Below are 24,956 nucleotides of genomic sequence, written 5' to 3'. Positions count from 1 at the left end.
GGGGGCGCGGCGTGAATCCCGCCCCTGCCGGCCGCCGAATTCTCCGGCACCGGAGATTCGGTGGGGGAGGGAATCGCGCCGCGCCGGTCGGCGGGCACCCCCCGGCGATTCTCCGGCCTGCGATGTGCCGAAGTCCCGCTGCTGTAATGCCGCTCCTGCCAGCGTGAATTAAACCACCTCCCTTACCAGCAGGACCAGGCGGCGGGAGCGGCCTTCGGGGTCCTGTGGGGGGCACGAGGCAATCTGGCCCCCCACAGTGGCCTGGCCCACGATTGGGGCCCACCAATCCACGGGCGGGCCTGTGTCGTGGGGGCACTCTTTCCCCTCCACGTCGGCCGTAGCCTCCGCGATGGTCGACGCGGAGGTGACTGCCCCCCGCGCATGCGCGGGAATGACGTCAGCAGCCACTGACGCTCCCGCGCATGCGCGGACTTCCGACAGCGGCGGAGTCCCTTCGGCCCCGGCTGGAGTGGCTCCAAAGGCCTTCCGTGCCAGCCGACGGGACGGCAACCACTCCGGCGCGGGCCTAGCCCCTAAAGGTGAGGGCTTGGCCCCTAAAGGTGAGGAGAAATCCGGACCTTTGGGGCGGCCTGACGCCGGAGTGGTTCACGCCACTCCATCCCGCCGGGACCCCCCGCTCCGCCTGGTAGGGAAGAATCCCGCCCCTGATGTGTGTCAAGAATTGGGGAAAATTAAGATTTCAAAAATGAAATTGGGATAAAATAAAATAAGACTGGGATTGAAAAGGGCAAATGTCTGAAGTGATTTTGAGATGCAAATCAGTATATCAATGAGAAAAGCAAGTGTTTACCTCGACTAGTAGAAAACAATGGGGTATAGAATAACCTCAAATTGGAGAGATAAGGAAATTCACACGTATATTGTTGCTCTGTTTCGGTTCCAATAGCGTCGCCAATACTGTGGGTATTTTTATTTATCTCGGTGAACCACAAGTCTTTCCCTTATATCGATCAAATGACCACACAACCAGTTAGTTAGTTCAAAAGATGGTTTATTTACATACACAAGAGTTACCTTGATGTGCAAACACAATATCTACTACAAGTTAAACTACACCAATCAGCTACAATAACCTATACTTAACTTCAGGGTGACCGGTGCTGTGCAAATGGATAAGGCCTTTATCTGGATTGCACTTGGCTGGTTCGAAGAAAGTGGCTCTGTCTGTGCTCATCCGTCATGCAGCGATCGTTGGTCTTGAACTTAGCTGGCTGTTCCTGCTGCAATTGGGTTGGCACAGGCTGGATCCAAAAGAGACAGAACACATGGCTGTGCTCTCTTTTATCCCTCTGGGATTTTGCACTCTTTGGGGCGGTCCTTAACCTTGGACCCAATAGTTCGACAGGGCTCTGATCACTCTCTTCGATTTCCAATAAAGGGGCAAGTGCCTTGGTAGCCGGGCAGGAACTTAGTGGTCATTGACCTTGGCAGTTGTGCTCTCTGAGTAAGGGGAGTGACACCGATTAGTCTGTGGCTGTACCAGTTGCTTGATTCGAGTTCTATTGTCCTGGGAAAATGGGCCATTAAAATGTAAACGAATGGGGTTTTTTGGTCAGGTCTGGTTACCTGTGTTTTAGATACACCGAGGCTGTGTATCTGTTTGAGTCCTGGGTTGACCATAATTCCCATGGTCCTTTGCAGGTGGCCATCTTAGATGGCTACAATATGCGAAAAGCAGACTCCACAGGGTGGATAACATCAAGTGGAAAGAATGATATATCCATTGCACAATGACTGGGGAAAGATACACAGACACAGCTACCATCCCAGCCGCAGATACTATCTCCTGAAAAGAAGTGTCAGATTTCATCTTTGCTGAAACTGAAGACAGCTTACCCTAAACTTGGCAAATAACCTGTGTGCGGTAACTATCTGCTGGATTTAGCTCATCTGCTGGATTTAGCTCATAGAGTAATATAATATTGGATGTTGGTTGGAAACAAAGGGGCATCTTAGAGTCCAGGGAACGTAACTAGTTGGCAATCCTGTGTGTGTACAGCCATCAGGGTAATTAAGTATTGTAGTGTATTATCGTCCTTGTGCGTTTTTTTTCCCTTTAAGTACATAAATATTCTTTATTAATTTATCATGTAATGACTGAATATTCCTCCCTGGTTCACATATTTTTCTCACAGTATGGCTGATTGAAAACATACACCACTAAGAACCAATATTCCAAGTTGCCCTTCCGGGATACTCCTGCATTTAACATCAGCGGGGTTCTTAACATATGGCTCCGTGTGATAAACTTGATGAGGCAGTTGATCAACAATACACATAGGAAAAAGAAATGTGGCCTCATAATCACGGTCTTCAAATGTTCATCGCCGCTCATCCTCTGACTAAAACATTGTTACATTCTGAGTTTTAGGAAGGCTTTTTCTGTTTGTGTGTTCTAAATCTTCAATCTTCAATATTGTCACAATAGGGATACTGGCAGGGGCACCATCTGCGTAGCTTCAAATATAGACACATGGGCCAAGATTCTCCAGAGTCACCCATCAGCGGAGGAAATCCCAATGGCCCGGTGCATCGGGCATCAAAAACGAGTATCCTCACTACACTTGCCTCCATGGTGCCGAGGGGGGGAAATGGGTCGGGGGGGGGGGGTTGTTGCTGGACTGGAGGGGCACAGGTCAGGGTTGTTCTTCCTGAAATGGGGATTGTTTGCCTGCTCTTCCCATCTGCACCCTTTTAAGCCTTTAAACAGTCTGTTATTATCTCAAAAATACAGCACTCTGATAATAAAGTGAAAGTGTGACCATATGTAGCCCATAACATCCCCAAAGAGCAGGTGTGGGGGCAACACGTAGCAGAGCACCTGCCCTTTGTAGGAAGCTCTGCAGGACAAAGAGACAGCCCGTTAAAACAACTGCGGTTAGAAAAACAGCTGCTCCTCTGAGTTAATGGAACCCCTACAGAGCTACATAAATAAATAACCTTAATCCCCTTTTGGTTTGCTAATTGGCCCTGCTCCTTCCTTTTAACACCCTTTTACTATTTATATGCCAATAAAATACTTTGGAAAGCCTTCATGTTGGCTGCTAGTCTTTTCTCAGAATCCCTCTTTGCTTCTACATGTGCTTTTTCCTCTCCCTTCTGAATCTTCTATATTCCTCCTTTTTCTCAACTGTACTTTTTACCGGACACCTGGCATCGGCACACATTTTTTTCCTTATCTAAATTTATAGCTCCTTACTCATCCAGGGAGCTCTGAATATGTTTGCCTTACCTTTCTCTTTTAAAGGAATATACCTTGACTGTGCCAGGACTATTTCTGTTTTGAAGGTAGCCCATTATTCAGCTATAGTTTTTCTCACTAACCTTTCGTTCCAGTCTAACCGGCCCAGCTCCGTTCTTGACCCATTGAAGCTGGCTCTCCCCCAGTTAATTATTCTTACTCTGTATTCCCTATTTTCCTTTTCTATCATCATCCCAAACCATATGATACAATGATCATTGTCTCCTAAATGTTCGCCCACTGACACTTGAACAACTTGGCACACCACGGGCGAAATTCTCCCCCAACGGCGCGATGTCCGCCGACTGGCGCCAAAGACGGCGCCAATCAGACGGGCATCGCGCCGGCCCAAAGGTGCAGAATGCTCTGCATCTTTGGCAGCCTAGCCCCAACATTGAGGGGCTAGGCTGACGCCGGAGGGATTTCCGCCCCGCCAGCTGGCGGAAATGGCGTTTGTTTCCCCGCCAGCTGGCGCGGAAATGCGGCGCATGTGCGGGAAACTGTCAGCGGCCGCTGACGCTCCCGCGCATGCGCCGCTGACAGTTTCCCGCGCATGCGCAGTGGGGAGAGTCTCTTCCGCCTCCACCATGGTGGAGGCCGTGGCGGAGGCGGAAGGGAAAGAGTGCCCCCACGGTACAGGCCCGCCCGCGGATCGGTGGGCCCCGATCGCGGGCCAGGCCACCGTGGGGGCACCCCCCGGGGTCAGATTGCCACGCGCCCCCCCCCCCAGGACCCCGGAGCCCGCCCACGCCGCCTGGTCCCGCCGGTAAATACCAGGTTTGATTTACGCCGGCGGGACAGGCAATTTCTGGGCGGGGCTTCGGCCCATCCGGGCCGGAGAATTGAACGGGGGGCCGCGCCGGTTGGCGGCCTGATTCCCGCCCCCGCCCAATCTCCGGTACCGGAGACTTCGGCGGGGGCGGGATTCACGGCGGCCAACGGCCATTCTCCGACCCGGCGGGGGGTCGGAGAATGACGCCCCACATCTTCAAGAACCAGGGGCGAAATTCTCCCCCAACGGCGCGATGTCCGCCGACTGGCGCCAAAAACGGCGCCAATCAGACGGGCATCGCGCCGGCCCAAAGGTGCGGAATGCTCCGCATCTTTGGGGGCCGAGCCCCAACATTGAGGGGCGAGGCCGGCGCCAGAGGGATTTCTGCCCCACCAGCTGGCGGAAATGGCGTTTGTTGCCCCGCCAGCTGGCGCGGAAATGCGGCGCATGCGCGGGAGCGTCAGCGGCAACCGAGTTTCCCACGCATGCGCAGTGGGGAGAGTCTCTTCTGCCTCCGCCATGGTGGAGGCCGTGGCGGAGGCGGAAGGGAAAGAGTGCCCCCACGGCACAGGCCTGCCCGCGGATCGGTGGGCCCCGATCGCGGGCCAGGCCACTGTGGGGGCACCCCCTCGGGTCAGATCGCCCCGCGCCCCCCCCAGGACCCCGGAGCCCACCCACGCCGCCTGGTCCCGCCGGTAAATACCAGCTTTGATTTACGCTGGCGGGACAGGCAATTTCTGGGCGGGACTTCGGCCCATCCGGGCCGGAGAATAGAGCGTGGGGTCCCGCCAACCGCGCGGCCCGATTCCCGCCCCCGCCCAATCTCCGGTACCGGAGACTTCGGTGGGGGCGGGGGTGGGATTCACGGCGGCCAACGGCCATTCTCCGACCCGGCGGGGGGTCGGAGAATGACACCCCAGGTTCAACAGGTGTTGGATTGGACACATAATGCTGCTGACAATTATCCTGGACAGAATCCAGGAATGTTTTCCCCTCTCCATCATTTATATTACCACTGTCCCAGTCTACATTTGGGTAATTAAAGCTCCCTATTAAAACTACTCTATAACATTTGCAGCTCTCAGCTCCGTAGATTTGTTCTGTTACATCCTTCTCACCCATTGGTGGTCGAGACTACACCAAGCAATGTAATTGCACCCTTTGTGTTCCTTATAACCAACCAAATTGGTTCTGCCCTTGAATCCTCTGGGACATCCTCTTTCTTCAGTACTGCAATGGTCCAACTAACCAATTCCTACACTGCCCCCCTCCCCCAATCCTTCCTTTCCTATCTTTTCTGAACATCTTGTACCCAGGAATATTTAGTACCCAGTCTTGCCCTTCCTTGAGCCAGATCTCTGTTATCGCCACAATATCATTTTTCCACAGCACAATCTGCAGCTGTAACACTCCAATCTTATTCACTATGCTCTGTGCATTCACAGTAACCCTGATTTCCCTCTTATTCTGACTTCCCTTATTAACTTACTATTCTCAATACGAGTGCTTTCTGTCTCACTCAGTGTTTTGTATATCCTGGTACTCCTCCATAACATTTTCCTTGGTTTCCACCTCCTTACCAAGTTAGTTTAAAGCCTCCTGACAGCACCAGCAAGGAACTCAGTCCCAGCTCTGTTCAGATGCATCCCTTCCAGCTTGGACAGGTGCCATCACCCCCAAAGCCAGTTCCAGTGTCCCAGGAATCTAAATCCTTTCCTCCTGCACCATTTTTCCAACAATACATTTGTCTGTGTTATCCCCTTATTTCTGTACTCACTTGCACGTGGCACTGGGAGTAATCCCAAAGGTTACTCCAGAGCCTTCACCAGCTTCCAAAATGGAAAAATGATTTTTGAGCGGGCCCACAGGGAACTCCTGCATGACCTGATGTTAGGAGACCACACCAGACCCCACCATTTGTTAGGATACTGGAAAAATAACACAAACAACTCTTTGAAATTTGTAAAACTGTGAGGAAATGGTGCATCACCTCAGGAGTGATAACACTGACCAAGAGGTATTTTTTATGTAAAAAGCAAACTTTAATTGAAACACAGAATCAACCACATTAACATCAAAGAAATAGCTTTAAAATGACCAGTTAAACACTTATTAAATAAAATAATTAACTTTAATAACTTATCATCTACACCTGTCACTAATTCTAATTAACAACCCAGGACAGTTCAAATGCCACTTATAAATAAAGTTAACATGACAGGTTTACTTGCGATCTTCTGTGAGATACTTTTCGAGAGAGATCCTTTCAAGGACAGGTCCAGGACACTTTTATCTTGTCAGATTCGAATCCGATGCAAACTGCTCAACCTAACAGTATTTGGCAAAGCTGCTGTTCAACTTAAAATCCTATATCAAATTGCAAGACGACAAATAGACCTGGCTCTTCTCATTAATTATATCATCTGCATCCCATTAAGTTCCATGACTTGCTCACCTTGGACTAAACACCACTCCCGCATAATTGACATCAGGGATCTCCAGCAATCAAAACACAATTTCATTATCCCTATATCTGTAACCAATTAAGTGGTTGGAATCAATCATGGCTTCACATTTTGTGACTTCTTAATTACAGCTTTAGCAGACACACAGTTGGGTGTCTTAGTCTAGGTTCTTTAATGACATAACTGTAACACACATATATCTTAACTCAAGCTTTTAAAAATCTTACTGCAATAGATATAAAATACAATATATATATATATCAATTTCTTATATCCATTGAGAAGTTCTCTTGGATTGCCTGGTGGCCACAAATTCCCTCTCTTCATCCAGGCCCTTAGGCTGCTGTGTGACCATCTCTCTGAACGTGCTATTCATATAACTCTCAGCCTCGTGGATATGCCACAGTAACTCCAGCCACCACTCAAGCTCTGAAATTGGGGAGTTGGGAACACATATCAGCCTTATTAAATTTAAGCTACATCAATTATGGACAGAAGGGAAAGGAAATTCAGGGTTTCAGTCTTTCTATTTCCTCTGTCTGCAGCAGTAGCTAAGATTAATCTGAGTAGACCAGTTAAGACTGATCACCTACCACGCAGACAATCCTCACTCGCTTTCTTCTCCCTTATAATCTTTTTCTCACGGCATCTGTATCAGAACTCAGTTCATCAAAGAAAAACCTCTGCAAGCACTCAAGAAATTTCTTTAAAGCGATTCTGGTCGCTCATAATGTTGTTCACGAAGACTATGGCTAGGATGCTTGATTTAAAGGGACAGGCACCTCAACTTCACATCTTCATAGGCTGCGTCCACTAATTGGGGCCCCGAGTGTGTCTTCCATTCCCACTCACTGAGCATTGTTTCCTCTTTGTTCATTAGAACAAAGAACATACAACCAGTGCCAGAAAGGAAACATATGAAGAGACTGCAAGGCAGAATTGTAGACATCAACTCCACTCAGCCTGCGCCAGCGCCAGAGGGCAGCAAGAAATGGACACAGATGTCAATGAATCTGTGGAGATGAACTTTAGATGACTGCCTTAACTCTCTTCAACTGTCCACACATGAATAAGTTTCAGACATTGGCTGGCTCGAGAAAGGCTGCCGGAAGGTTTTCCTTCTTGGACAGCAGCTTCCGCTGTGATGAGAGTCATCCCAGGCCTCTGAAGCTCCGGGCAGGCCATGCTGGGCATGCCACCTCACTCAGGGCACATCTCAGTGGAGCAGTCAGTCAGGAGAACCAGCAAGTAAGATAGTTACTCTTTGAACAGCCATTCCACAAAGAGTAGCGTGCACACAGATCCAGGTCCCAGAGAAATGGGCACTGTTGGTTTTACCTCTCAGGATGGTAACACCAGGCACATTATTTTCAGAGAATGCAACAGCTCCCGCGGAGGCAAACATGAGGCTACCAAGGAATGTGCCACAAAAAAAAGGAGAATAATTTCCAGAATCGTAGCAACATTACATGAACATTTGCGATAACTTCCTTTGTTTGTATTATTAGCTAAAACAAAGCCTTGTTCTAAGTTAAAAGCAAGTTACTGCAGATGCTGGAATCAGAAACAAAAATGGAACATACTGGAGCATCTCAGCAGGTCTGGCAGCATCTGTGGAGAGAGAAGGGAGCAAACATTTTGAGCCTGGATGGTTCTTTGTCACAATCATCCAGATTCGAAATGTTAGCTCCTGCTGGAGGGAAGAAAAACCTCAATGTCTGTTCTCGACTACGTGGTGTTAGTAAAACTTTGTTTAATTCGGAAAAACTGTGTGCACACAGGAGAGACAGACCCCGCGACCACCCTGCAGCTCGCAAAAGTCAGCTCTGATCGTAGTCAGAATTACATGCATATATATTTAAAGTTCCTTGGAGTCACAAGCTGGTATTGACATCACTGAATCATTCGGAACAATGCAAAGTGATCAGTATGCATGTTTTCTGGTCCCCGCAATGGGAAAACGATTAAAGAATACAATGTTTCCTTACAATCTCGTGGGTTTGTGCTTAACACATTAAACTTCTAGAAGTGGTGCGGATGTGTTGGACAATGGATCCCTTAGACTTACTGGGACTTCCTGGGCGCGATTCTCCGACCCCCCACCGGCTGGCGTGAATCCCACCCCCGCCGTGTCCCGAATTCTCCGCCACCAGAGATTCGGCGGGGGCGGGAATCGCGCCACGCCGGTCGGCGGAAATCGCGCCGGTCGGCGGACCCACCCCCGGCGATTCTCCGGTCCGCGATGGGCCGAAGTCCCGCCGGTCAACCCACGCCAGCCGGCGTGGATTGAACCACCTTTCGAACGGCGGGACAAGGCGGCACGGGCGGGCTCCGGGGTCCTGGGGGGGGGGGCGCGGGGCAATCTGGCCCCGGGGGGGTGCCCCCACGGTGGCCTGAACCGCGATCGGGGCCCACCGATCCGCGGGCGGGCCTGTGCCGTGGGGGCACTCTTTTCCTTCTGCCTTCGCCATGGTCTTCACTATGGCGGAGGCGGAAGAGACCTCCTCCACTGCGCATGCGCGGGGATGCCGTGAGCGGCCGCTGACGCTCCCGCGCATGCGTCGCACGGCAAAGTCATTTCCGCGCCAGCTGGCGGGGCTCAAATCTGTCCGGCGCGGGCCTAGCCCCTCAAGGTGAGGGCTCGGCCCCTCAAGATGCGGAGAATTCCGCACCTTTGGGGCGGCGCGATGCTGGACTGATTCGCGCCGTTTTTGGCCCCGGTCGGCGGACACCGCGCCGACTGCGGAGAATCCCGCCCCCTGTGTTTCCCTTTTTGTATTCAAATGCTCTGTGAGATGATTAAATCATTTCCAATGTGGGTGACTTTAACCCCTTACTTGCTGGTGTTCCCTTGGTATATGTTTAACCCCTTGCCTGCTGGTTTGCCCTTGACCTGTGCTATTACAATACTTTGAGACATCTTTATCATATTAATCCTGACACATATAGCAATTTCTTCCGCCAACAGCTCCCTTCTCTCTCCAAACACGCTGTCAGACCTGCCATGTGATTTCACTGCATCTGTATCAGAACTCATTTCTTCAAAGAAAAACCTCTGCAATTTCACTGCAATATTCACAGGAAATATTCACAGACTTCTTTTCTGCAATTATAATAAAATTGCACAAAATGGCTCGAGAAATTCTTATTCCCACATATCTCTAAAAAAAGACAAGGGCTGGATTCTCCACCGGCGGGATGCTCCATTTTGCCGGCAGCCCGGGGGGGTTTCCCGGCAGCATGGGGCTGTCCCACAATGGGAAACCCCATTGACCAGCCGGTGTAACGGAGAATCCCGCCGGCATGCTGAACCAGAAATGCGGCGGGGCGGAGAATACAGCCCCAAATGCCTCATCAAATTATTGTCATTGGGAGTGAAAAAAACTAAAACTAACATATATTTTATTGCATCACATCCATGCTGGCAGAGATCACAATGATAACTCCTTGGTAACCGAGAGGGTGATAGGTTATGGGGGGGTAGGCAGGATGCAGATTTGAGGTTACTATCTGATCAACCATGAGGGGCTGAATGGCCTACTCCTGCCCCTTTTTTGTATGTTGTATGTTCCAATGTAACAGAGTGGAGAGTTAAGAATTTGATGAGGTAGTCATTTGGTAGTGCGGAACTTGAGTATTGCTGAAAAAAGACATATGTTGAAGTTTTTCATATTGCACCCATGAGGACCCTTCTCAAGAATGCCAGCTGGAGCTGATGAAGATGTCTATAGTCGAGTCACAAAGGAAGATGGTAATGATTTTTGGAGGTAAATAATCCCAGGCTCAGGACATCATTGCAGAGATTCCTTTGGGTAATGTCCTCGGCCCAACAAACTTTAGCTGCTTTATCAATTACCTTCCACCGATTGTAAGATCATAAATGGGGATGTTAATTGATGATTGTACAGTGTTCAGTTCCATTTATAATTTGCCGAGCGTTGAAGCTTTCAGTGTCCATTTGCATCGAGACCTGGGCGATGCTCAGACTTGAGCTGATGAGTGGCAAGTAACATTCACGTCACACGATTGCGAAGCAGATACTATTTGTCAACAAGATAGATTTGCCCTTGATTTTGAATGGCATTACCATCACTGAATCTCCCACTATCAAGTCCTGTGGGTTACCATTGACCAGAAATATTACTGGAACAGTGATATAAATATTGTGACAACAGGAGCAGGTCAGAAGCTAAGAATTCTCCTGTCAGTAATTGTTATATTTCTTTGTTGCTGCAAAGAGAAAAGGCAAGGAGATGCCCACACTCTGGACTCTTGTACAACACAATGAGATGTTTATTAAGGGTGCTGCTCATGCAGTGAAGGTGGTGATCTGCTCAAATCCCACGCAAATACTCTGCTGGAGTCATTACACATAACGAGACACAGAACTAGCAAGAATATATTTTCAGATAGATAACATATCTATTTCTTCATTAGTGCAACAACAAGAATAAACATTTACAGATTAGAAACTCTGATATGTTATTTATATACATATATGCAGTTCAAAAAGGCAGTCCCTGTGGTTGACGTCTCTTCCTTTTTGGTAGAATTTGGCGTTCTTGAATTTGGCTACTTGTGACCTCAGAGGTGTCCTCATTCCTTTCTGTAGACGGTACTTCTTGAGTAATTATTTCGGTATCTGTAAATATTGGCATTGAAAAGTCCTCAGAAACAGAATCTAAACTCGTTACTGTCTCTGGTCTCTGTTTCAAAGTCTAACTTTCTCGATCTTCGAAAGATAAAACCTCTTGAAAAGTTTCTGCAATCTCACTTTGTGCAGAAAGTAACTGATCAGCATGATGTCGATTCCCGACTTGGGTCACTGTCTGTGTGGAGTCTGCATGTTCTTCCCGTGTGTGCATGGGTAACCTCCGGGTGCTCCGGTTTCCTCCCACAGTCCAAAGATGTGCAGGTTAGGTGGATTGGCCATGCTAAATTGCCCTTAGTGTCCAAAATTGCCCTTAGTGTTGGGTGGGGTTACTGGGTTATAGGGATAGGGTGGAGATGTGGGCTTGGGTAGGGTGCTCTTTCCAAGGACCGGTGCAGACTCGATGGGCCGAATGGCCTCCTTCTGCATTGTAAATTCTATGATCTATGATAAACTCTTTCATCGTCCATCTGTTTGGTGTATGATATTAGACCTGTCTTTGCTAGGTCCCAATTTCTCGTTGGTTGTGTAACTCCTAGCTAGCACTCTCTTCCTCTTTGAATACTGGCTTTTTAGAGATTTATTTATCAGAGAGCAATTTGTGCTTGTTGTTGTCTTTTGTCAATCTCGGAAGCATCAGGGGGAGTGAACAAATCAACTGTTTTTATAGTTTCCACTTAAACAATAGCATTACCGGTGAACTTTGTACAGTGTTCCAATACGATGTTAGAAATATGTGTACTCTTCTTGATAATGTCCCCTAGTCCTTTGATCCTTTGATAGAATGATTTAATGATTGCACCAATCGTTCAAACAATCCATTCGTTGCTGGATGATTTGGAGCTGACTTGATGTGGTGTATAACGTTCCCTTTCAACTAGATCTCAAACTCCTGTGAAGTAAACTACGCATCACTATCGCTACCAATCTGCTCCAATGTTCTGATTTCTTGGAAATACTTCCACTAGTTTCTCAATGGTCTGCCCAGTTATCACTGACTTCATTATCGCGACTTCTGGCCATTTCGACTGTACTTCCACAATCACCAAGAACATCTGACCTTCTAATGGCCATCGTAATTGATGGCTAAGTTGGCCATTCCCATGGATGTAATGGTTGTAATGGTGGAGTGTTCCTTAGTTTTGCTCAAGATTGACATTACCCAATTTTCTCTTTAATTTGAGCCCAGCACGCCTTGACAATATGGCTCTCTTGACACAGTTATGGCATGTATGCAATTTGCTCCAGCATTCCCTTGTTGAGTGCCAATCTGTGTTCAACAGTGACATGGTTTCAGCTTTGCAGCCCTGTTCATTGAGGTATCCATTTTGTGGATCTTTGCTCCAGCCTCTATCTGTGAAGCTTCTCTTGTGTCAAGCTCCATAGATGTGGCAACTTCTACAGCAGCTTTGAGAGTTAAATCACTTATCGTAAGTAGTTTCCTCTCAATATCTTGACTGCGTAATCCACAAACCAGCCTGTCTCTAACCGTGTCATCACGTGTTGCACCAAATTCACAATATATAGTTTATCTTAAAAGCAATATAAACTGTGAATTGATTTCACCTTCTTCTTGACTGGGGTGGTGGAATCAGAACATTTCTGCCATCAATAAAAGCTTTGGAGAGAAATGTCCCTCTAAAATGTTCATTAACTCACTGAAGGACTTATCTCCTGGTTTTGCTGGGTAAACTAGATTCCAGAGCATCGTAAACGTCTTACAGCCAACTAAACCGAGAGATGTTTTGAAATATAAGGCCTCCGGTATATGGTTGGGTAGTAAAAACAATTGGAATCTTTCTTCTTATGAATTCCACTTTTCATAATCCTCATCAAACACATCCATAGTGCCTGTTTATCCCACCATGTTTGGATCCTGGCTCCTTCCTTCCTGTCACTTCTTCCTTTCAGATTTGTAATGGAAAGTATGGCACAAACAATCCCTTGAACAAGCAACTAGGAATTCTTTCCCTTTTATGTCTGAGCATTTTGAATATCCGCCCGAGAAGTGGCCCATGCAGAGTCAGCAGATTTTTCGAAATCCTTGTTCTCCACACCCCGTGTAGCTTTGCCACATGTGTACCCCTTTCAGCCTAGACTCCACTCACTTCGACTGAAGAAGTATTCCCTGACTATCGGTCTTCTTACTCATAGTTGCTGTCAAAAACTTCTGTTAAACCTTCACATCAGCGGCAGTGCTTCGGCCGATGTCTGTGTCGACATGCGAGTCTGGTCGAGAATCTGCTGTTGCTCCCCTTGCCAACCCACAATTAGTCAACGGAAACCTTCATTCCAGTCTTTTTTCTGCCACAGTCCTCGGTGCACGTTTTCTCTCCTTTTCCTTTCTATGTTGCACAAAGATAAAAGGTATGGAGGCGCACACACTCTGTATTCTTGTAAAACACAATGAGAGGTTTATTAAGGGGGTTGCTCAATACAATCAAGATCGTGATCTGCTCAAAGCCCGCGCACTCTGCTGATGTCACCACGCGCAGCACCAGCAAGAATGTATTCACAGGTACTCATAAAACCCACCTCCTGACTCCCCAAACCCTGTCCACCATATAAGGGCTGGTTTAGCTCAGTAGGCTTAACAGCTGGTTTGTAATGCAGAACAAGGCCAGCAGCGGGGGTTCAATTCCTGTACCAGCTTACCCGAACAGGCGCCGGAATGTGGCAACTAGGAGCTGTTCACAGTAACTTCATACTTGTGACAATGAAAGATTATTATTATTATTATTACAAGCCACAAGTCAGGATTGTGATGTAATATTCCGCACATTCCTGAAGAGTGCAGATTCACTCAAAAGGTTTGACATCATCCAGGACGCAGAGTGGCAGTAGTGTGCGCTATGTATGAGATGCACTGCAGCAACTTGACAAGCCTGCTTCAAAGGGAGTCTCCAAACCCATGACCTCCATCACCTCAGAGAAACAAGGTCAGCAGATGCATTGGAAGGCCACAGCATGCCGGTTCCCCTCAAAGTCACAAACCACCTTCATTTGCAATTGTAACGCCATTCCTTCACTGCCGCTGGATAAAAATCCTGAATCTCCCTCCCAAATAACATTGTGTGCTTTCCTCAGGTTGGACTATAGTTGTTCAAGAAGGGGCTGATCAGTATGTGCTCGTGGGCAATTAGGATGGACAAAATACTCTGGTCTTGACAACAATGCCTACATCCGATGAATGAATTTTTTTAAAGCAATTTTTAGACATTGGAACTTGTCAGATGGACAACAATAATATTTTGAAACTTGTGCATCTTTATCCCATATTAAATTAGATTTGTTTCCCCCCAAAACCAGTTAATTATTTGATATTAGGAGGGATTTGTTTTCTGTCGAAAATTGTATTGTGCTGAATCAGAATTAAAGCTAAACACCAAAAAACGGAGTGCCGAAATTCAAGAGTTCCGAATGACACATTTTGACACTCAGGGGGGGACACAAGTAGGACAGCATTGACTGAATCAATGGAAAATGAAACAGGATAAAATTCAAATCTTTAAAGGATCACTTTCAAGAAAGTAAAATGAAAATACCTCCCTGAGAGAAAAAGGAAAATAGTTTTAGAACACAGTGGATGAATATTGAGGTCAAGGATAACCCAAAGGCTAAGAAGAATTATTTGGAAAGACATCAGCCACAAGAAATAACAGGCTTGGGATTCACTTGAGGATAAGTAGAACAAATATTAGGTGTGGAGAAATAGAAAAATGGATTTTCAACAATCGCAGGAGGAATCAAAAGAAATGTCCAATTCTTTATAAAGCAAGCACAGGGCAAAATACCAAACAAAGTCTTGAAGCAATACATTTGTATAAATAGTGCAATTATCAGGGAGTGAAAAAGTGAAAGGTTCATCTGGTTTATCATAATACACAAATTTTACACAAACTAGTTCAGAAATATATATTTTTTAAACTGAAGCTCAAAAGTAACAAAAATAAACAGGACATGTTGAAAAGGTTGGCTTATTTTTATTCTTCCATGTGAATGTCATTGGCTGGGCCAGTATTTGTTGCCCATACCTAATTTCCCTTGAACTGAATGGATTGCTTGGCCATTAAAGAGGCGGATAAGGCTCAACCACATTGATGTGAGTCTGGAGTCACACGTTGGCCAGACTGAGAAAGGATGGCGGATTTCCTTCCCTAAAGGACATTTGTGATCCAAGTGTGTTTTTACAATAATCAATGATAGTTTCAAGATCACTATTACTGAGACTAGCTTTCAATTTCAGATGTTTTAACTAAATAGATTTAATTTCCACCTTCCACCAGCAGCCGTGGTGGGATTTTAGCCGACATGTCCAGACCATTAGCATGGCCCTCTGAATTAAGAGTCCAGTGACAATACCACCACACCCACTGTCTCCTGGACAGGAGGCCTACAATTATACCAATGAGGGATTTAGATGACTAATATAGTTCCCAGATCAAGGGAGTTAAAAGCACCTTTATAAATAAAGGAATAAAGGGGCTGGTTTAGCACACTGGGCTAAATCGCTGGCTTTTAAAGCAGACCAAGGCAGGCCAGCAGCACGGTTCGATTCCCGTACCAGCCTCCCCGAACAGGCGCCGGAATGTGGCGACTAGGGGCTTTTCACAGTGTAGCGCACAAAGACTCCGAGAGACGAATAGAGTGAAGTCGATGAGGCTTTATTAAGCGTGACTGTTCCCCGCAGTTCAGTAGTAGACTGCCTGCGGGGGAGGACTCCTGGTACTTATACTCCGCCTTCAGGGCAGAGCTAGAGGTCAACGTCCAACCAGACCCGGGATCTGTCAGCCAATGACATCACGGCTTCACAGTCCCACATGACTCCTAATGCATACTACCACATTCACCCCTTGTTAAAAATGAACCCGGCGGGGTGATGCTTCACATGGTGGTAAGGGTTTACAAGGCTGGTCCTGGGAGGAAAACTTTTGCATGTTATTACAGTATGTACAAGGTTTTTTTTTTTTTGTTTCGAACTATTAACAGTAATCGTCAGGAAAAAAAGACAAAATGTTCTCGTTAAAAGTCCACATATTGTAGTGTTAGATCGACGCCACGAGTCGGTCGGGCGGTCTGGTCGTCCGTGTCGATCGCCTCGGCCCCGGTGGTGGTGGTGGTGCTTGTTCCGGTGTTGTCGTCTCCGGGAGCCTTACGGTTTCAGCTTGGGCTTCACTCCTGGTCGGGCCTGGGAGGAGGACCGATCCTCCTGGGAAGGGGGCGGTCGCGGGGTGCGGCGGTGGCAGGAAGGGGGCGATTGGTGTCGGGGGGTTGTGTGTGTTGCCGGCGGGCGCCAGATCTCGCAGGGAGACCGTGACCTGTCGGCCGTCGGGGTACTCCACGTAAGCGTACTGCGGGTTCGCGTGAAGGAGGTGAACCCTTTTGACCAACGGGTCCGACTTGTGCGCCCGCACATGTTTTCGGAGCAAGATGGGTCCTGGGGCCGCCAGCCAGGTCGGCAGCGACGTTCCAGAGGAGGACTTCCTGGGGAAGACAAGGAGGCGCTCATGAGGTGTTTGATTAGCGCTCGTACACAATAGCGACCGGATGGAGTGGAGGGCGTCCGGGAGGACCTCCTGCCACCGTGAAACTGGGAGGTCCCTGGACCGTAGGGCCAGTAGGACGGTCTTCCAGACCGTGCCGTTCTCCCTCTCTACTTGCCCGTTCCCCCGGGGGTTGTAGCTGGTCGTCCTGCTCGAGGCTATACCGTTGCTGAGCAGGAACTGGCGCAGCTCGTCACTCATGAAGGAGGACCCCCTGTCGCTGTGGACGTATGCGGGGCAACCGAACAGTGTGAATGTGGTGTGCAGGGCTTTAATGACTGTGGCCGCGGTCATGTCATAGCAGGGGATGGCGAATGGGAAGCGGGAGTACTCGTCCACCACATTAAGGAAGTATATGTTGCGGTCGGTGGAGGGGAGGGGTCCTTTGAAATCTAGACTAAGGCGTTCAAAGGGACGGGAAGCCTTAATCAGGTGTGCACCATCCGGTCTGAAAAAATGCGGTTTGCACTCTGCGCAGATGTGGCAGTTCCTTGTGACTGTACAGACCTCCTCTAAAGAGTATGGGAGGTTGCGGGACTTAATAAAGTGGTGGAACCGAGTGACCCCCCGGGTGGCAGAGGTCCTCGTGGAGGGTTTGGAGGCGGTTAATTTGTGCGTTGGCACATGTGCCGCGGGATAGGGCATCGGACGGCTCGTTCAGCTTTCTGGGACGATACAAGATCTCGTAGTTGAAGGTGGAGAGCTCGATCCTCCACCTTAAGATCTTGTCATTTTTGATTTTGCCCCGCTGTGCATTATCGAACATGAAGGCTACCGACCGTTGGTCCGTGAGGAGAGTGAATCTCCTGCCGGCCAGGTAATGCCTCCAATGTCGCACCGCTTCCACTATGGCTTGGGCTTCCTTTTCCACTGAGGAGTGGCGGATTTCTGAAGCGTGGAGGGTTCGGGAGAAAAAGGCCACGGGTCTGCCCGCTTGGTTAAGGGCGGCCGCTGGAGCTACGTCGGAGGCGTCGCTCTCGACCTGGAAGGGGAGGGATTCGTCGATGGCGCGCATCGTGGCCTTTGCGAGATCCGCTTTGATGCGGCTGAAGGCCTGCCAAGCCTCTGTCGACAGAGGGAAGGTCGTGGTCTGTATTAGGGGGCGGGCCTTGTCTGCGTACTGGGGGACCCACTGGGCGTAGTATGAAAAGAACCCCAGGCAACGTTTTAGGGCTTTTGAGCAGTGCGGGAGGGGAAATTCCATGAGGGCGCGCATACGTTCGGGGTCGGGGCCTATTATCCCATTGCGCACTACGTAGCCCAGGATGGCTAGCCGGTTTGTGCTAAAAACACACTTGTCCTTGTTGTACGTGAGGTTCAAGGCTTTAGCGGTCTGGAGGAATTTTTGGAGGTTGGCGTCGTGGTCCTGCTGATCGTGGCCGCAGATGGTTACATTGTCGAGATACGGGAACGTGGCCCGTAACCCGTGTTGATCAACCATTCGGTCCATCTCTCGTTGGAAGACCGAGACCCCGTTTGTGACGCCAAATGGGACCCTTAGGAAATGGTATAATCGCCCGTCTGCCTCGAAGGCTGTGTACTTGCGGTCACTTGGGCAGATGGGGAGCTGATGGTAGGCGGACTTGAGGTCCACGGTGGAGAAGACTTTATATTGGGCAATCCGATTGACCATGTCGGATATGCGGGGGAGAGGGTACGCGTCTAGTTGTGTGTACCTGTTGATGGTCTGGCTATAGTCTATGACCATCCTTTGCTTCTCCCCTGTCTTTACTACTACCACCTGTGCTCTCCAGGGACTATTGCTGGCCTGGATTATGCCTTCCTTTAGTAGCCGCTGGACTTCGGACCGAATGAAGGTCCGGTCCTGGGCGCTGTACCGTCTGCTCCTAGTGGCGACGGGTTTGCAATCCGGGGTGAGGTTTGCAAACAAGGATGGGGGTTGCACCTTGAGGGTTGCAAGGCCGCAGATAGTGAGTGGGGGTATTGGGCCGCCGAATTTGAAGGTTAGGCTCTGTAGATTGCACTGGAAGTCTAATCCCAGTAATGTGGGGGCGCAGAGTTGGGGAAGGACGTAGAGCCTGTAGTTTTTGAACTCCCTCCCTTGCACCGTTAGGGTAACTATGCAGAAGCCTTTGATCTGTACGGAGTGGGATCCTGCAGCTAGGGAAATCTTTTGTGCACTGGGACGGATGGTCAAAGAACAGCGTCTTACCGTGTCAGGGTGGATAAAGCTCTCCGTGCTCCCGGAGTCGACCAGGCATGGTGCCTCGTGCCCGTTTATCAGCACCGTTGTCGTCGTCGCCTGGAGCGTCCGGGGCCGTGCTTGGTCCAGCGTCATTGAAGCCAGACGTGGTTGTAATGGTTGAGCGTCTTCTTCGAACCCCGTGGAGCCGTCGACACTGGGGTCCGTTGTTGCCGTCCAAGATGGCGTCGGGGGTGAACAAGATGGCTGCCCCCATGCATCGCACATGGCGGGGGGGTCACAAGATGGCGGCGGGGTGGACAAAATGGCCACCCCCATGCGTCGCACAGGTCTGGGGTGGTCCAAGATGGCGGCGCCCTTCCTCCCCTCGTGGTGGCCGGGACCCAAAATGGCGGCGCCTGCGGGTCGCACATGGGGCGCTGGGGGGGTTGGGGAGCGTTAGGAACGCGCAGTGCTCCCTCTTCTCTGGGGACAGCGGTGGCCGGGACCCAAAGTGGTAGCGCCAGCAGGTCATACATGGGGCGCGGGGGGGGTGGTTGGGGAGCGTAAACGGCGTGCAGGGCTCCCTGTTCTCCGGGGAGAGCGGTGGTCGGGACCCAGAGTGATAGCGCCGGCGGGTCATACATGGGGCGCTGGGAGGGTTGGGGAGCGTAAACGGCGTGCAGGGCTCCCTGTTCTCCCGGGACAGTGGCGACCTCGCGGGACCGGCACACAGACGCGAAATGGCCCTTTTTCCCGCAGCTCTTACAGATCGCTGCGCTGCCGGGGGTGTTTCGCCTGGCCGCAGAAATAGCAGCGGGCTCCCCCGGTGCGACTTGGCATTTGAACCGCGCTAGCCTGTGGGGTGTCCGGGGGGGGGGGGGGGGTGGGTTTGTCGCGACGGGTGCGTACGGAGCCCAATGGGCTGCCGCGCGGTCGGGGCCGTAGGCGCGGGTATTTCGCGCGGCCACGTCTAGGGAGGCTGCTAGGGCCCGTGCCTCTGAGAGTCCTAGCGACTCTTTTTCTAGAAGTCTTTGGCGGATTTGGGAGGAGTTCATACCTGCCACAAAAGCATCGCGCATTAACATGTCCGTGTGTTCATTTGCGTTCACCGGCGGGCAGCTGCAGGCCCGTCCCAAAATTAGTAGCGCGGCGTAGAATTCATCTATCGATTCTCCGGGACTTTGCCGTCTCGTTGCAAGTTGATAGCGAGCGTAGATCTGGTTTACTGGGCGAACATAGAGACTTTTTAGTGCTGCGAACGCCGTCTGGAAATCCTCTGCGTCTTCGATGAGGGAGAAAATCTCCGTGCTTAACCTCGAGTGCAGGACCTGTAGTTTTTGGTCTTCTGTGACCCGGCCGGTGGCCGTTCTGAGGTAGGCCTCGAAACAAGTCTGCTAGTGCTTGAAAGCTGCTGCTGCGTTCACTGCGTGGGGGCTGATCCTCAGGCATTCCGGGATGATCCTGAGCTCCATAGTCCTTTAGTCACGCTTAATAAATTGTAGCGCACAAAGACTCCGAGAGACGAATAGAGTGAAGTCGATGAGGCTTTATTAAGCGTGACTGTTCCCCCTCAGTTCAGTAGTAGACTGCCTGCGGGGGAGGACTCCTGGTACTTATACTCCACCTTCAGGGCGGAGCTAGAGGTCAACATCCAACCAGGACCCGGGATCTGTCAGTCAATGACATCACTGCTTCACAGTCCCACATGACCCCTAATGCATACTACCACACACAGTAACTTCATTTGAAGCCTACTTGTGACAATGAGCAATTTTCATTTCATTTTTCATTTCATTCCCTGGTGGAATCAAAAATTCTGAAGAAGAGAGCCATCAACTCCATTAGAGATATAAATTAGTCATGTGAGTCACAACATCAAACTGGTTGTTTTGAAGGTAAAAGATTATTAATGTACATTTCTGTTGAGAGCGTCCTGAGTATGTCAAATTGTCATGTGGATGGGCTTTTGGGTTTAGGGACGTTCCTATGTGTTAATTTATTTGTGTGTATTTGCTCACATAAGTAGGCAGTCAGCAGCTCAGATTGGAGACAGAACACAGAAGGGAAAAGAGACTGGATGATTTACCAACCTTTGGAGCTGGGTCAATGAATATAAGGTAACCCTCATAGTAAAAACAAGCAGTTGGCTTGGAGAAGGCAGACAAAGAGAGAAAGAGAGATATAAAAAGTCTGGCAAGAGCAGTATCTGTCCAAAGCCAGGACAAGGAGCATAGAGAGCAATTGGAACCGGAGGTGTTATTCATTTTAAGATCAATAAGCTCAAATGCAGTAAGGCCTAGGCTTGAGCTAAGTCAATGTAGGGATTCTGATGAAATCTCTTACATCAGAGAATAATTAGAATGCTGAGGAGAAATTAATGTGATTTCCAGGGGCCTGTGGCATACTCAGTTTGAATTCCAAAAGAAGAAATGAATAAATCTTCAAGTTTATGTAACATATCTATGGACTGTTGTATTGAACTGATAAGTGAAAAAGGGAACAGGACTTATATATGAAGTCAACACATACCATATTATGAAGTTAGTCGTCGTTGTTTTGTTTAATTTGTTCTATATATGGTAAAGTTGATCTTTGCTTAAAACATGAAGTCCTGGGTCATAATTTGATTAGTGAATAACTAGTTGCTTGAATTTTCTTTAAACATTAACAACCTCAATGCTAAGTCTATCTGCTACATCAAAAATAGCAGAAACTGAGATCTCCGACTTCGATACAACAGAAACACAATGCGTGATCTTATGCTGCCGGTCATTGTTTTGAACATCTTCTTTTCTTCAAGGAGAACAATTGCAGTCTCTCTAATCTATCCCCATAACTGAGGTTTTTCAACCATCCTTGTAAACCTCCTCTGCACTCTCTCCAATGCATTCACATCTTTCCTAAAGTTTGGCGCCCAGAACTCTACACAATATTCCAGCTGAGGTCTCACTAGTGTCTTAGATAAGTTCAGCCTAACCTTGCTACTGTACTCTATACCCCTATTAATAAATTCTGAAATACTGTATGCTTTATTAACTGCTCTCTCCAACTGTCCTTCCCTCTTTAATGACTGAAGCACATATACACCCAGACTCCTCTGCTCCTGCACTACTTTAAGAATTTTACCCCTTAGTTTATATTGTCTCTCCATGTTCTTTCTATCAAAATACATCACCTCACATTCTTCTCTGCACTGAACTTCATCTGCCACCTTACTGCCCACCCCACCAACCAGTCCATGTCCACTGTCTGACATGCTCCACTTCACCCAAAAGCAAAATACTGTGGATGCTGGAATATCTGAAATTAAAATTAGAAAATGCTGCAAATACTCAGCACGTCTGCCAGCACCCGTGGAGAGATAAACAAAGTTAACGTTTCAGGTTGTGACCTTCTATCACTGCCGGTGGAAGTAGAGCAAAAATAGGCTCCCTCACACTTCTGCCGAAATAATGGTGGCTGAATAGTAGCATCTCGGAGGAATTTCGAGGCAAAAAGTTACTGTGGCCTTCATTGTCACATGGAGAAGGGCAATATTACCTCACACTTTATTACTATTATTGAAATAACTAACTGACCTAGCTCTTTGATGATCTAATTCTCAATAATTCATTGCAAGGCGTATATAGTTTCATGTTGCTCATTATTCACAATGGGTCCTGCCCATTGTGACAAAAGATCCTAAACATTTTGAACTCCGTAAAAAAGAAATAAGGGGGCAAAATGTGACTCACTGTGAAGTCCATATCAAAACCTTAAAATGCAGTTCTCTGTCGGAGATTGAAATTTAGATTATACTGAAAGTAAACTCGCTTGTAAAATTTGTATTTACTCAGGGACAAACGTTCGTGCCTCATGGACCAGAGGGAGATTGAATCAAGGCTGTTCTACACACCACAATTTCACAGCGTACAATTCAACTGCCAAGCTGCAGGGGGCGCATGCTGGGACAGTAAGGCTGAAAATAGGATGTGCAAATTAAAATTACATTTAAATTGGTAAAAATTAATCGGAGCTGATCCTCTTACTGGATAAGAAACTCTTGGCCTCATGCCCAATTAACATGAGATCAGGAGCTTCAATTTTCTACTTGAATGTCCACTATTAATAAAATATATCAATGGAGGAAAAAAAAATATCTGCTGGAAACTTGTTGCCCCACTGATTTGAAGTTAAATTCAGCCATTATTTTCAATTGGTTTTTTCCCTGCTGAAGCAGAGATTAAATGTTTTCTGCTTTAAAAAAATGTCCCTTGCTTCTCAGAAGTCAGTTATCCAAACATGAATTAATTCCAATGTTCTGAATGTCCCAGTGCCTTTCATTACAAGTAAATGTGCAATTGTTCTGCCATTAAGGCTACATGATGCATGTCATGTATGTGAGCCCATTGAATAAGAAAATGATTATTTGCATATCAATTGGATTATCTTTACACTGAACTCACCAACCCCACTCTGTTTATAGATGTACTACGTTTTTAATATTAATAGGAAATCTTGCTATTAAAATATTCATCACAAGTTTGCCGTGCTCTGGGACAAAGCATTAGCGAGCATTCAGCCTTACAATCCAACATAAATAACTGGCAATCGATTTCGAAACATAGGACAGAGTCAGGAAGGACTATAACATGAAAAAGGACAGGGAATAACTGTCCATTAAACCTGCCCCATCCTAAAGTGGTTTAACAGCAGCAGCTGACTTCTTCAACATCGGAAATCATTCCACGGGGTTCCATAGGGACATCATCAAACACCCGAGTCCCTTCGTGACTGATAATGCTAGTTGCAGTTAACCTAACCGCGTCATATAAAACAAAAGATATTATTCCCTTCATGGGAACATGTTCAGCTCCTTTTTGAAGGCTCTCAGTGATTCCACACTCACCAAACAAACTGGCAATCCACTGCAGAGGTCAATGTCTCCATGAAGCCACAGCAGAGGTCAAGGCCTCTATAACCCCACTGCAGATGTCAGTAACTCTGTGACTCCACTTCAGAGGCCAATGATTCTGTGACTGCACAGCAGAGGCCAATGGCTATGTGACCTCATTGCAGAAATCAATGACTCTGTGACCCCACTGCAGAGGTCAATGGCTCTGTGGACCCATTGTAGAGTTCAATGGTTCTGTGAACTCACATAAGAGGTTAATGGCTCTGTGAAACCACAGCAGAAGTCGATGACTCTGTGAAAATAAATACTTACTCACTTTTTCAACTTTTACTGAGGTTCCCAATGTTCCCTTTGCTTAGTGTTCAAATGTTCTGGGAATTTGGATATTCCTTCATATTTTTAAACCTTATTTATCAACCCTGAAATTCCATTTTTCCAATGTAGAAACAAACCAGAGTCCTCAAACCACGCAATGTATTGTTGTGATCCCAACTGCTGGGAATCCTGGACAAGTCAGATCCCAGAGTGAAACCTGGCTTGGTAGATCCTAAGTCTTTTTTAGAAACCATGGAGGAAAGTTACTGAAGATGTTCACAGGAATCTGCTGATTAACTTTTAATACAAAGAATAAAATATTTGTTAAAACAAGAAAAAATGCACTATGTTACACTGGACATAAAGGTTGGAAAGACCTTGACAAAAACACAAGATGATTCAATTTCCCAATATTCCTTTACCCAGACACACTTACAGACACATTAACCAGTGAAGAGTTACGACTAGCTTGACGGAAAGACTGCTAGCTGGGGACTGGCACATATGCAAACGATGCAGAGACACCCACACTAAGCTCTTTGTTTCTGTTGTAACACCGCTAAACTGATCACGTTACTGAGTCCTATAACTGACTATTCAGTTAACTACTGTTGCACTAGGCTTCTATTTTTCTGAGAGAGCTGAAAAATCCCTTTCTTCACTCCCTGAGATACACTGAACCCTCATGTTTCTTTCTCTTTGTCAATGTGTCACTTGGCCACTGTCGGACAACAGCCCAGTTTTTTCTACCTCATGTTTTTTTTCAAAATCACTAAACTTCTAAGCCATGCTTAATCCACCTCTTATCTTCAGTATTAACAATGTATGTATAATATAAACAAACTCAAAACACTGACTTTCAGCTACATGAAATAATTTAATGTGTTTAATATATTCAAGAGGCGGCT

Source organism: Scyliorhinus torazame, chromosome 10 (genome assembly GCF_047496885.1).
Source record: "Scyliorhinus torazame isolate Kashiwa2021f chromosome 10, sScyTor2.1, whole genome shotgun sequence".
Classification (NCBI taxonomy): domain Eukaryota; kingdom Metazoa; phylum Chordata; class Chondrichthyes; order Carcharhiniformes; family Scyliorhinidae; genus Scyliorhinus; species Scyliorhinus torazame.
This window is presented reverse-complemented; position numbering follows the sequence as displayed.